Genomic DNA, 11724 nt, shown 5'->3' with positions numbered 1-11724 from the left:
AATTTTTAAATCTAAGGAGAGATCACTCTGACTGCAGAGAAATACTTAATAATCGGAACTTTTATTGTGCAGTGTAGAAAGGGTTTTTTAACAGATGGAAAAAAGGACATCACTGAAATCATTCAACATGAACAAATATGAACAAAAAAAAATAATAAAACGTAGAAAATATTTAACAATTTCCCATGCTCATTAAAAGAAAAAAACACAATATCTGGCTCAAGAAAAACAAAATCAATACTGACTAGATGCACAAAACCTGCATGTTAAATTTCACCAATTAATCAAATTTTTTATTTATGTTCCCAGAAATATATCTTTCAATTCTGAAATTATCAGTTTCCATTCTTGTAAAAAAAAATATAGTCATAGTAAATCTACCTTCGCTACACTACTTCCATCTACAAAGCCTACACAACAATGTTTACCAGGAATTTTTAAGGTGTTGTTAGTACCTCTTACTTCATCTCTTTACATATCATGATCAATAACATACTTTTTTTGATATTCACAGTACTAAATAAATCCTTCATAACAGTTTCCAGCATTCCAAAATGACACAGAAGTCAAAATACTCAAAAAAAGCTTGCTATTGGTTTACACCAGCGACATTAGTAAGATGGACAATGTTTTGCACATTTTTTGTTTCATTTGAGTACGCTACTCTGAAAGAATTTGACAGAAGAAAATCTTCAATGTTTTCCACATTATCAACACTGAGGTGATTAGCAATACACATTGTAAATAATGTTGAGGAGAAAATTTATAGCTTTACTTTCTGGTCTCCATAAGAGAAGCAGAGAGTACCATTCATGGATTTTTGTAGACTTTCTTTCGCCATTTTCATTTTGCACGATGGGTATCTGATGAATTAGAATCATCATCTGGCTGGGCAACTTTTCCCTTACACATTTAACACGAAAAGTGCATCACTAAACCCACTTGGGTTATTTTTCCTTCCTTTTCAATGAGATCATTATCTTCAGGTGCCTGTAAACAATTTACCAAATCATCAATTCTTTCAATGCTTGTAGCTTTCGTAGCCGTAATAGTTTTTACATTTTGGAACAGACGGGTTGAGAGTTGATTCAATCTGTAACTTTTGCCAATTTCTAGCTTCGTCACCATGTCATCCCAAAGTGTTAATTTCATTGTTGCAGAGCTATCTCCAACGATCACTTCTTGCTTTTGAATTGGAAGTTCTCCGACTATTTGTACTGATACTGGTCTTGCCGACAGAATCTTTACTTCAACAGCAACCTAATCAAAACATAATGATTAATAAGTTAAAATAAACCGCATGTTTCATATGCTTCATTACGAATACTGGTACACAGAACAATTCTTTTCGTTAAAGCTGAACACTATGGGTAAATCAAAGGCTTGAAGGGTCTGCGAGTTGAGTCGTTCGATTCAGCTTTTTCATACATTTGGAAACCATACCTTATATTCAGCGTATTTTGCATTTACGAGACTGAATGTTATATGTTTCTCTATGTTGAGTTAAAAAATAAAGTGTATATTGCTTTTCTTTTTTATATACAATTAGGCACCGATTGGCTTTTGTACATATTATTGCGGTAAGCAGCACTAGTTTCTGTAATGAATTTAAGCACACTAGCTGCAGTGGTCAGTGTTATGGAGTACTGTAAACGTTGATGATATTTTGTTAACGGAAATTGACGAGTGTTAATTTTGACGAAATATTGAATCAAGAGTTATGCTCCTTTGAATTCACAAAGTAAAAAAATGAATTCATTTGTTAGAATCAGACCATCAACACTGTGTAAGACTGTACAAACCCTATAAGTGTGTTATTAAGATTCGATTACATAAAATACCCTTTTGTATTTTGTTTTCATTATAAGTGATTGATTGCCTGAAGTTATAAACTTGGAAAAGTTCGGTGTGATAATTATATGATGTTACGTACGGAAGTCAATAGCTTAGATTCAATGGATTTTTAAAAGTGTGATTATATATCACTATGTTTTCATAAATAATTACGAAGGAATTAAACATTTACTTTGATCTAGTTGTAATAGGGGAAAGAATTTAGCATTAAAGTTGTACAATGTACATGCACTGGTCAATGTCTTGTTACGGTAGGTGGAAATACGAACGTAGCTATTAATCTGTTAATAGCTACGTAGGTAGAAATAACCTGTCGACTGGATCTAATAAGTAATATGCTTCTTATGGGCTTGAATATGGATAGTTAATATCCCATCCTTGTATGGGAGGAGGGGTGATAATTATTTTAAAACAACAAAACAAATACCTTGTTGAATTTTGCGGTGTTCTGCACTTCTTGCAGCGTTCTGATCTTTTCTCCTGCCGAGTCATGATCATCCTCCGTTGATTTCTGGTATGAAAATGATATTTCTCTGGATACTTCAACTCTAGTTTTGTAGTTGACTAGAACTTCTGTTTTGGCTGAGTCTAACCGACTGGGTACTATTTGTACATCTGTAAGTTTCAGCGGCGTTCTCGAGTGACTGGCCTCTACCAAGGTAGAGTGCTTCATCACATCAAAGCAGGCAACCTTTTTAAAGGTATCTCGTTGGACTTGTACCGTAGCATTAAAGTATCTATTGTTAGTGCGACTTGTTTTTATCGGTGACACATTCTGAATAAAACCGCATACGCTAGTTTTTTCCTCAACTTTGATTTTCTTACTTGCTGACATCTTGACTGTTTGGCGGGAAAACAAGAGGCCCATGGGCCTTTTAGGTCACCTGAGCACTATTTAACAACTTTCCAGTAACTGAATTTGATCCATGTTTTAAGCCAGATGCTATAGCATTTACAATTTGGTCATCATAACTATACACTTAGCAGTTCCTTAGTTTGGTTACTTAATACCCATAGGCAGGGTAGGGGAACAAAAAATGCATTTCAACAAATCAGTTATATTCAGCAATAATGAGTAGTACAACTACCACACATGAACCCTGGACTCTTAGGCCTAGAGCCGCACATTGTACAATTTTTGGAAAGGCATTCATGCTTCTCAAAAATATTTGATTAATACAAAGGAGCACATTCCAAACCATTCATTTTCAGTATGTAAGTACAGCCCCCCTCCCACTCCCCTCTATGTACAACTGACCGTGGGGCCTTGACATGTACAATTCTTGAAGATTAGGGCCCTTGCTCATAACTATATAGGTAGTTCATCTGCTTAAAACCTAGGTACAAAGAAGAAAATATTCAAAGATTTAATGTTTTTTTCACTATACATGTATAATCAATATAGCCCCCTCCCCCTAACACCAGAACCCCTGACTCTGGGGCCATAATATTCACAATTTTAGTAGAGGCACTCTTGCACATCATAACTACGTACTTATTTAGTTTATATAAAATCTAGGAGTAGAGAAGAAGATTTTCAAAGAATTCATGTTTTTTCACTATATAATCAATAGAGCCCCGCCCTAACACCAGAACCCCTGACCCAGGGGCCATAATATTCACAATTTGGTGGAGGCACTCTTCCTCAATCATCATAACTATGTACTTAGTTATTTTATTTAATTCCCAGGAGCAAAGAAGATTTTCAAAGAATTAATGTATTTTCTCTATATAATCAATAGAGCCCCGCCCTGACACAAGAACCCCTGACCCTGGGGCCATAAAATTCACAATTTTGGTAAAGGCACTCTAGCTCATCATAACTATGTACTTAGTTACTTAATTTAATACCCAGGAGCAAAGAAGAAGATTTTCAAATAATTCATGTATTTTCTCTATATAATCAATAGAGCCCCGCCTAACACAAGAACCCCTGACCCTGGGGCCATAAAATTCACAATTTTGGTAGAGGCACTCTTGCTCATTAATACCCAGGAGCAGAGAAGAAGATTTTAAAAGAAATAATGCATTTTCACAATATACTTATTTAGCCCCACCCTAGCACAAGTACCCCTGACCCCAGGGTCATGAATTTCACAATTTTGGTAGAGGACTCAATGCTGATTACAATCATGCAAACAGTTTGACTGCTTGATGTCCAGGAGTAAAGAAGAAGATCTTTAAAGATTGCATTAATTTTAGTGGTTTTGGCCCCACCCCCCAGGCCCCAGGGGGGCAGGGATCATAAAATTCATAATTGTTGTTCCCCTTCACCCATAGATGCTTTGTGCTAAATTTGGTTGAAATTGGTTTAGTGGTTGCAGAGAAGAAGCTGAAAATGTTCAAATGTTAACGCACGACGCACAACGCACGACGACGGACGAAAACGGATAGTAATAGGTCACCTGAGTTTACTCAGGTGACCTAAAAAAACAAATAGAAATACGGAACAGGTAGGGTGCAGGAAGTTGATTTTCTGAGAGAAAACTTAGATGTACATGTGAATAAATGAATGTAATCAGTGGGCTTTGATTTACCTCTGTCGTTGGAGTATTGCTTTCATTTGTAAATATTTTAATAATTTGTTGAGGAATAATATGAGAATGATAAATATATCTTTGTTATTGTGTTCTACGCGTTTCATGAAATAAATCAACTGGTGTCTAAAGATATTGATTCAAGAGGATTTGATATGGGTAATGATATTCAATCAAACAGAAATAGGGAATAAGTGAGAAGGTGGGAGATCATTTTCCGAAAGAAAACTTACATATAGCACCATTATAAAAATCATTTGATCAGTCCGGATACATTAGGCAGTAAAGAACGACTTAACATTGAATGTAAACTTAAAAATTTAATATTTCATTAACTAAAAAGCTTTGCTTTGTTACTTGTAATATTTTGTGAGGGAAGAAAATATTTGCCAAAGTGTGAAAAATTGAGGTGTTTTTCGCGAAAGAGTCAGGGGCCACTAGCATGAAAAGTAGGTCATTGACCTAGTAATTTGAAATTGAAATTTAACACCAGAATTGTAGATGTACAATGTGCAATAAGTGGTTTCACGTTCTTATCAGCGGTATCCGCTTAGTAAAGGTATACCTTAAAAACGTCTGAATCAACAAATACAACACCATGTTGATTATGAATGTAAAACAAGCTTTGGTCGAACGAAATATTCGCGGAATGCATTATATACCTTTCGATTTTCAAAACAATTAGACAGCTAAAATGTTTTTGTGACCTAGTTAGATCATGTGGTCAAATTAGAGAAAAACTATGTAAAGTTCGAATGCAAATGAGCAGATATTCATTGAGTTTAGAATAAACTCCGGGGAACATTTGTCCCATCGTTCCCGCTTAACAATTAGTGTAGTCCTTCGAAGGCCCAAGCTGATGTCGAGTTAAACAATTAAGTTAAATTTGGAATTGATTTCAGAATATCTAGAGAAGTATTAGGAATTACGGAATGAAAATTGGTTGTAATGAAGAATGTTTATACATGAATATATCTGGAAAGAAAGTAAAATTGTTGAGCATTTGATATTGATGAATTTTAGTGGCGAAAGTTGGTACCCTATAAAAAGAGTTCCACACCTTTATTTTTTTCAATACCTCATTTTTTTTTCTAAGAGATCTAAAGGCCTGTGAGAAATACATATAGAAAACAGTTAAATTACATTTGATTATGAAACTTCACTAGCGTAATCAATAGTTTCCGTAGCTAAGAGAGACCGAGACATTACGCCGATCAGAAGACCTAAATCTGAAGACACAACGTCTGCCATCAACGGCACAAACAACACCAACGTCACCACACCTAGTGATCCAGGGTCTACATACACTTCAACAACACGAGCAACACAAACATTGACATTACCAACAACCACCCCAAGCAGAAACACTCCTGCAGCACCATCGCTGCCAGTATTTGCAGGCAATCCAACCACGCCGCAAAACATCATCAACAACAGAGGGTTCTTGAGGACCATCACAACCCAGCTAAAAAGCTCCAAACTACGGTCAAAACGATCAGCCAGGATTTACACCTTGCCCGTACCAAACTTGACGCTGCCAATCACTGGATTCTGAGACAATCGCCAAGGGACTCAGCGTAGCCAGACCCGAACAACCAGTGGCTACAGAGAGTGCCTATGATGAAACAGACCCCCAAAGCCGGATTCCGGAAGACCTTCGGATTGCGGACAATGTACTGGCCAGTCTTCATCAAGAAGCAAACAACCCGGGTCATTTTGCATGCCTTCTATTGAAGAAATTGTTCGAGGAAATGTTTTTGACGGTCTTTATGGTGAATTTAAACTGGTATGGTGGAGGATCCAAGGGGAATTGGAATTTAACGTCAGAAAGACAAAAGATATATAATTCAGACTAACGTTGAACACGACCACAACTTTCCGGAGTCCAAGCTGTTCAGGAAGACCTACCCAGACAACAGATTTTGGTAGAGGACTCAATGCTAATGATACATTCTTTCTGACGAACAAATTGAAGACATTAGGAACAAACGACAGCATCATAGACATTATCAGATCATTTAATCTTGGGCCTTGCTTTATCACAAGTTTAGTTTTCCAAAATTTTAATCTGACTAGGAAAAAGACCCCAACATCTCCAATAAATGAATGTTTTTGAAGCCTTTCTATGAGTTCTTGAATTTTTCAAATATGCCAATCTCCTAACAGTTAAATATTGTAATTCATTTCATTGATTTGCAGTTGTTATACCCCCCGCAAACGAAGTTTAGGGGGGTATATTGGAATCACAATGTCCGTCTGTCTGTATACGAGATTTTTTCCGGACCATTACTTAGAAAATATTGGAAGGATTTGTTTGAAAATTTGTACAATATTGTGCACCTGATATTTTCATCTTGATTTGATTATTATTTTGAATTTTACAGGTGTTTTTTTTTTATTTTGTGGTTTTGTCCAGACCGTTTCTCAGAAACTATTGCAAGGATTAATCTGAAAATTTGTACACTTAATATTTACCATATGAAGGTGGGCACCTGGAATTTTTTAACTCTTTTTAAGGTCTTCCGTTTCCAACGGAAGACCTTCTACTGATTCTGTTGGTCAAGATTATTATTCTTTTTTTTTCTTCTACTTCCTAGACGCCAACTTTGAGGCCTCATATCTCACTTATTGATCAACGGATTTCGCTCAAATTTTCAGACATTATAGACATCATTAAACTCTATCAGTTTGCTATCTAACATATAAAAAATTCACTTCCGCTTTTGAGTTATTCCCCTTTAAACGAAAATTTATAGGCTTTCGTTTCCTGATAAAGGCTCAGAGACCACAAAAGCTGGAGCAGAAATTTTACTGATTTTGGGTAACAGAAGAATTGAAGTTGTGCACATCGGTTTTTGTTTTTCGATTTCTGTATTCACAATGGCGCTATATAGGGGTAAAAAATTAGAATGCCTAAAAGAGCGAAAATTTACACATATTTTCCTATTTATCTTGAAAACTAAAAATATTTTGTTAAGACATGTAGAACAAAAGTTGTGCATAATTCAAAGGGCTTTCATGTAATACTATTCAAAAGGGGCTGGCCCCTATAATTAGGGCTCTATGAAACTTGAAAGTTTTTGCTTTATAACTCAAAAACGGTTAATATTTCGATCTAGATCTTACGAACAAAATTGCTCTTTTACACCTTTTTGATCTGATGAAAATGCTGTTTTGTTCGATTATGCCGGGAATATTGCGTAATAACGCGGTAGAAAGCAGGCAAGGTAAACAGGTAGCGTTTTCGGATTACATTCACGTTGTTTGTTTACAATTATATAACACGCCTCCCTCGATAGCGCGGGGCAAAGTCGGTCACCGGGAATCAATCGGCGGGTAATCAAGCGACCCACAGTTATACACAAATAAAAACACAGAATGGTTAAATTCATTCTTTTAATATTTAAAATTGTACATTAATACTATCTCTGTCCTATAAAAATATTATTTTGTTCGAGTCTTACGTTATATAGGAAAGAAAGCTAGGCAGTTCTCATCTTGCTATTGAAGGTCTCATCTTGCTATTGAAGGAAAACTCTGTAGTCTTTATGCGCAGAATTTAAGTAAACTTGCCGTAAGTAATAAATATTTTACAATGCTGTATCACATCTCTTTTTTTTTTAATTAGGTTTTAAACGTGTTCTTTGGTTCCCGTTCAGAGTATTCAATGGCATCATTTTCCTTTTATTAAGCAAGATGTTTCCAAGAGAAAGGGTTTTAGAAAAAAGCTTTTCTTCGTTAAAATATGAACACAAACAATATGAACGAAAACGATACACGCCCGGATCTCATAAAAAGAACTTTTAAAGAGTCAAATAATACAAAAGTTATTTACTGCGCAATTCTGACATTCACCTGGAACCCAGATTTAAAGTGTGTTGACCATTGCTGCGTAATCTTACGATTACACACATCCAAGAAAATCTTAAGCGACACGCCACGGCGAACCATTGACCCCGCAGTCATAGGCAAAATAATTGGTGTATTAAAACCATTTTACAATTAATGGAAAATTATTATTGTCGGATATTTGAGCTAAATATGTTGGCTTATCTTCGTTTTAAATTTGATCGTGATACATATTTTATCTAAAACAGCTATCTTGGTTTTGTGTTTGTTTACAATTACACGACCAACCAATCCTTCCGTCGCTTGTTGACATTAATTTACACAGCGTGGTCGAATGTTAAATCTTATTTTACAAACTTACGGAAAACATTATTTTCTGTAAGTAAATCGAATCTTTCAAAAATATTTTAAAATATCTTTGGTTTGACTTTAGAACAAAACGCTGGGGTATAATTATTTTACATGTACATTAATCAGTCTTCAATTTTTATTGTTCGTTAGCTCCATGTGTAATTTTACTTTTCGTTTTGAGGATTTATAGCGTAAGGACTGGCAATCTGCGGTTACTTTACTTCAACCAATATTGATATAAATGCACAAGCTTAATTAGCGCTTTTAACACACAAATAAATCCGTTTTCAACACAAATTTTCCCAAACACATTTTTTTTTTGTTCATCACAGATTTTTACCATGGCTATTTCAGTTTTAAATTTTAAAGAAAATCTTCCGAATCATAAGGATCTATTCAGAATTTTACTCATTAATGAAATGGACTAAACATCGACAAGTATCTCCGGCTCGTTTAAACTTCGTAAGTGACTTCTGTGCTGCACAATGCCTATTTATATTACACGTTGAATAGTCAAGTTGAAAAAAATAATTCAAGATTTTAAAGTAAAGAATTTTATTTGTTTTATAATTTATTCAAAACCTGTAAATGATTGGTATAGTGTGCTAACCTTTTAATTTTGTTCCGTGATTTTAAAAATATCAGTAGTAGGTTATACAATGTACATGTAAGTAGTACATGAAATAAACCTGCATCGTATGTACAGAATCGAAAATTTAAGAACTTGTATAATCTACAGCTACTGAATATCACAAACTTATCATGTAATTACACAGTAACTTTTAGGACCTGATTTAAACTATTAAAATCATAACCGGCACCATAGTTAAACATTAATTGTTTTATAATCGGCACTTAGTGCCTTTGAGCAGGGAGGGATCTTTTTTTGTGCCAGCACCTAAAGCGACACAGGACCTTGTTTTATACGGTCTCATCGGAAGGACAGGTCCCCACGTCCCACAGTGGGATTCGAACCACGACGTAAGGATCAACTCCTTACTTCGATACTATAGAACATACGCTCTAATCACTGCGCTATGCGGGTGACCTTGGGGATATAAAATGAAAACAATGAAGAAAACGGTTAGTAAAAAGTAAGAAGGGGTCGTTTTTAAGTATTATTCTTACAAACTTCAGGGCAAGAATGAGAAACCATATTTACGAAAGCTTCCTGATATAAAAAAGATTACTTTTTTTTCAAATCATGACTAGAGTTTTCCCTTGCAAAGTGATTGTGTATTTTGGGGGGGTAGTGTGGATGGAATGGGAATTAAACGGTCTGTTTAACTGTCCATATGTCTGTCTGCCCCTTAAAGTTTTTCCCAGAAGGTCAGGCTATAACACAAAGAAACCAGAAGCTTGTACTTGATACAAAGATTTCAGGTGATCCTAGGTTGTGTCAATGTATTTATATCTTCAAGGCAATATTATGGCAAATTCAAGGTCACTGGAGAAAGAATTCATGTTTTGTTGCATCATTTATATGTAATCGAGAATATCTATAAGCTCATTCTTGATACAGAGATTGCTTGTGACAAAAAGGATTTTTTTACGATTATGACTCAGAAAACGGTATTTTTTTCATTCTAACTATATTTGTTTAAGTCCATACTTGATACAAATTGCTTATAGTCCGCCGGTTTTCAAATGACTTAAAATAAGGTCATTTTAGCAAATTTAGGGCCAATGACAGAAAAGTTGTAAAACTCCTGTCAAGGTTATGAATTTCTAAAAGTTGTTTCACATTGAGGGTTTGTCTTGACAAAGAGCCAAGGTTATTCTGTTAAAATCAAGGTCACTGACAGAAGAAATCTTTTCTTTTTCACGCTATGAACTAGTAAGTCAAGTGAAAATCATTGGAGGCTCTTACTTGAAACATAGATTACTTATGATTGGAGGTTGTGTCATGACCCTGATCATAGGTCTTTCTGTCAAATCAAGGTCACTGACAGAGAAAAAAATGTTTAAGCATAACTTTGCAATTAAGATTCACTGGAGGCTCATGCTGAGAAGAAAGGTTGTTCACATTAGAAAATGCAGTAACCTTGACACAAGGTCGGTACTTCCTGTCCACAGCTCCAACGGAAGACCTACTCGTTGCTTTACAACGAGCTCGGCTCTAGTTGTTCATAGTTTAGCATTTTACAGGTTTTATTTTTTATTTTAATGGACATGTTTATTTTCGTCTCATATATAAGGTTTGAGACATAGAATCTAAACGATCGCGAAAATTAATCGTCGCGAACAAGTTTACCCCCGGTGAATCGCGAAAAAAAGTCGCCGCGAATAAAAGTTGGTTTACAGTATTCAATTTAATGTGTTTTCTTTTTTTTTTTTAAAGACTATTTTTTATTGCTGCTGTTATTTTCAAAATGTTTTTAAAACATTCAAATAATGTATGATTGCGATTTTCCTAAAATTTAGTTTATGAAGAAAAAAAGAATATATAGAAAGAATAGTGTTAAAATGAGGAATTGTAGTAATTTTTTAATTGAAATATTTTTTCGGTATTTTATAATGATTTCTAGTTTTGGCTTATTGATTAAACAGACATAATTTATATAAAGTCCTTTGATTAAACAAATCAAAAAATCAATAAATTAAAGGATAGGCAAACAAAAAAATTAAAAATATAAATAAATGTATAAAATTATAAGCATTAAATAAAACTCTTATGGCCGGTTGCGTACCTTTGGTTCAGATAAGTACAGCTCAATGGTCGATCCGTGAATCACGTAAGCCGGGTTTAAACCCCAGTTGAGTCGGGTTTACCTGAGTCGCATTTCTGTTGCACGCTATAAAACTGAGTAAGGTTTACCTAATCCTGACTTACTCGTATAAAATGTTGAAGAATAATAGGTTTCCTAATATTACAGCACTTTAAAACAAGTTTTAATACTAGTAACTGGTTGAAAATTAAAAGGATATATTTAAAAACAATGATATATATTGATTTTAAATTGTAAATTGTTAATGCTGAAAAAAATTCAATACAATTTACATGATTTAATTCAAATCACGGCATCTTTCATCGAAACCCAAACCATAAGAAAATATAAAAACGCAAACAGAATACAGCTTTTGCAAAAGACTGAAGAGAAGAAAACATGAATGGGGTCTTTGGAATAAGTAA

At 34.7% G+C, this 11724-nt stretch overlaps 1 pseudogene; it reads right to left on the bottom strand.

Moving 5' to 3' along the window:
* Positions 1–392: 392 nt before the first annotated feature.
* LOC134251484 (uncharacterized) lies at positions 393–3073 on the bottom strand (annotated as a pseudogene).
* Between the last annotated feature and the right edge of the window lie 8651 nt (positions 3074–11724).

The sequence above is a fragment of the Saccostrea cucullata genome, unplaced genomic scaffold (genome assembly GCF_032062105.1).
Source record: "Saccostrea cucullata isolate Sc308-1 unplaced genomic scaffold, CSIRO_AGI_Scuc_v1 ctg2168, whole genome shotgun sequence".
Classification (NCBI taxonomy): Eukaryota; Metazoa; Mollusca; class Bivalvia; order Ostreida; family Ostreidae; genus Saccostrea; species Saccostrea cuccullata.
This window is presented reverse-complemented; position numbering and strand designations above follow the sequence as displayed.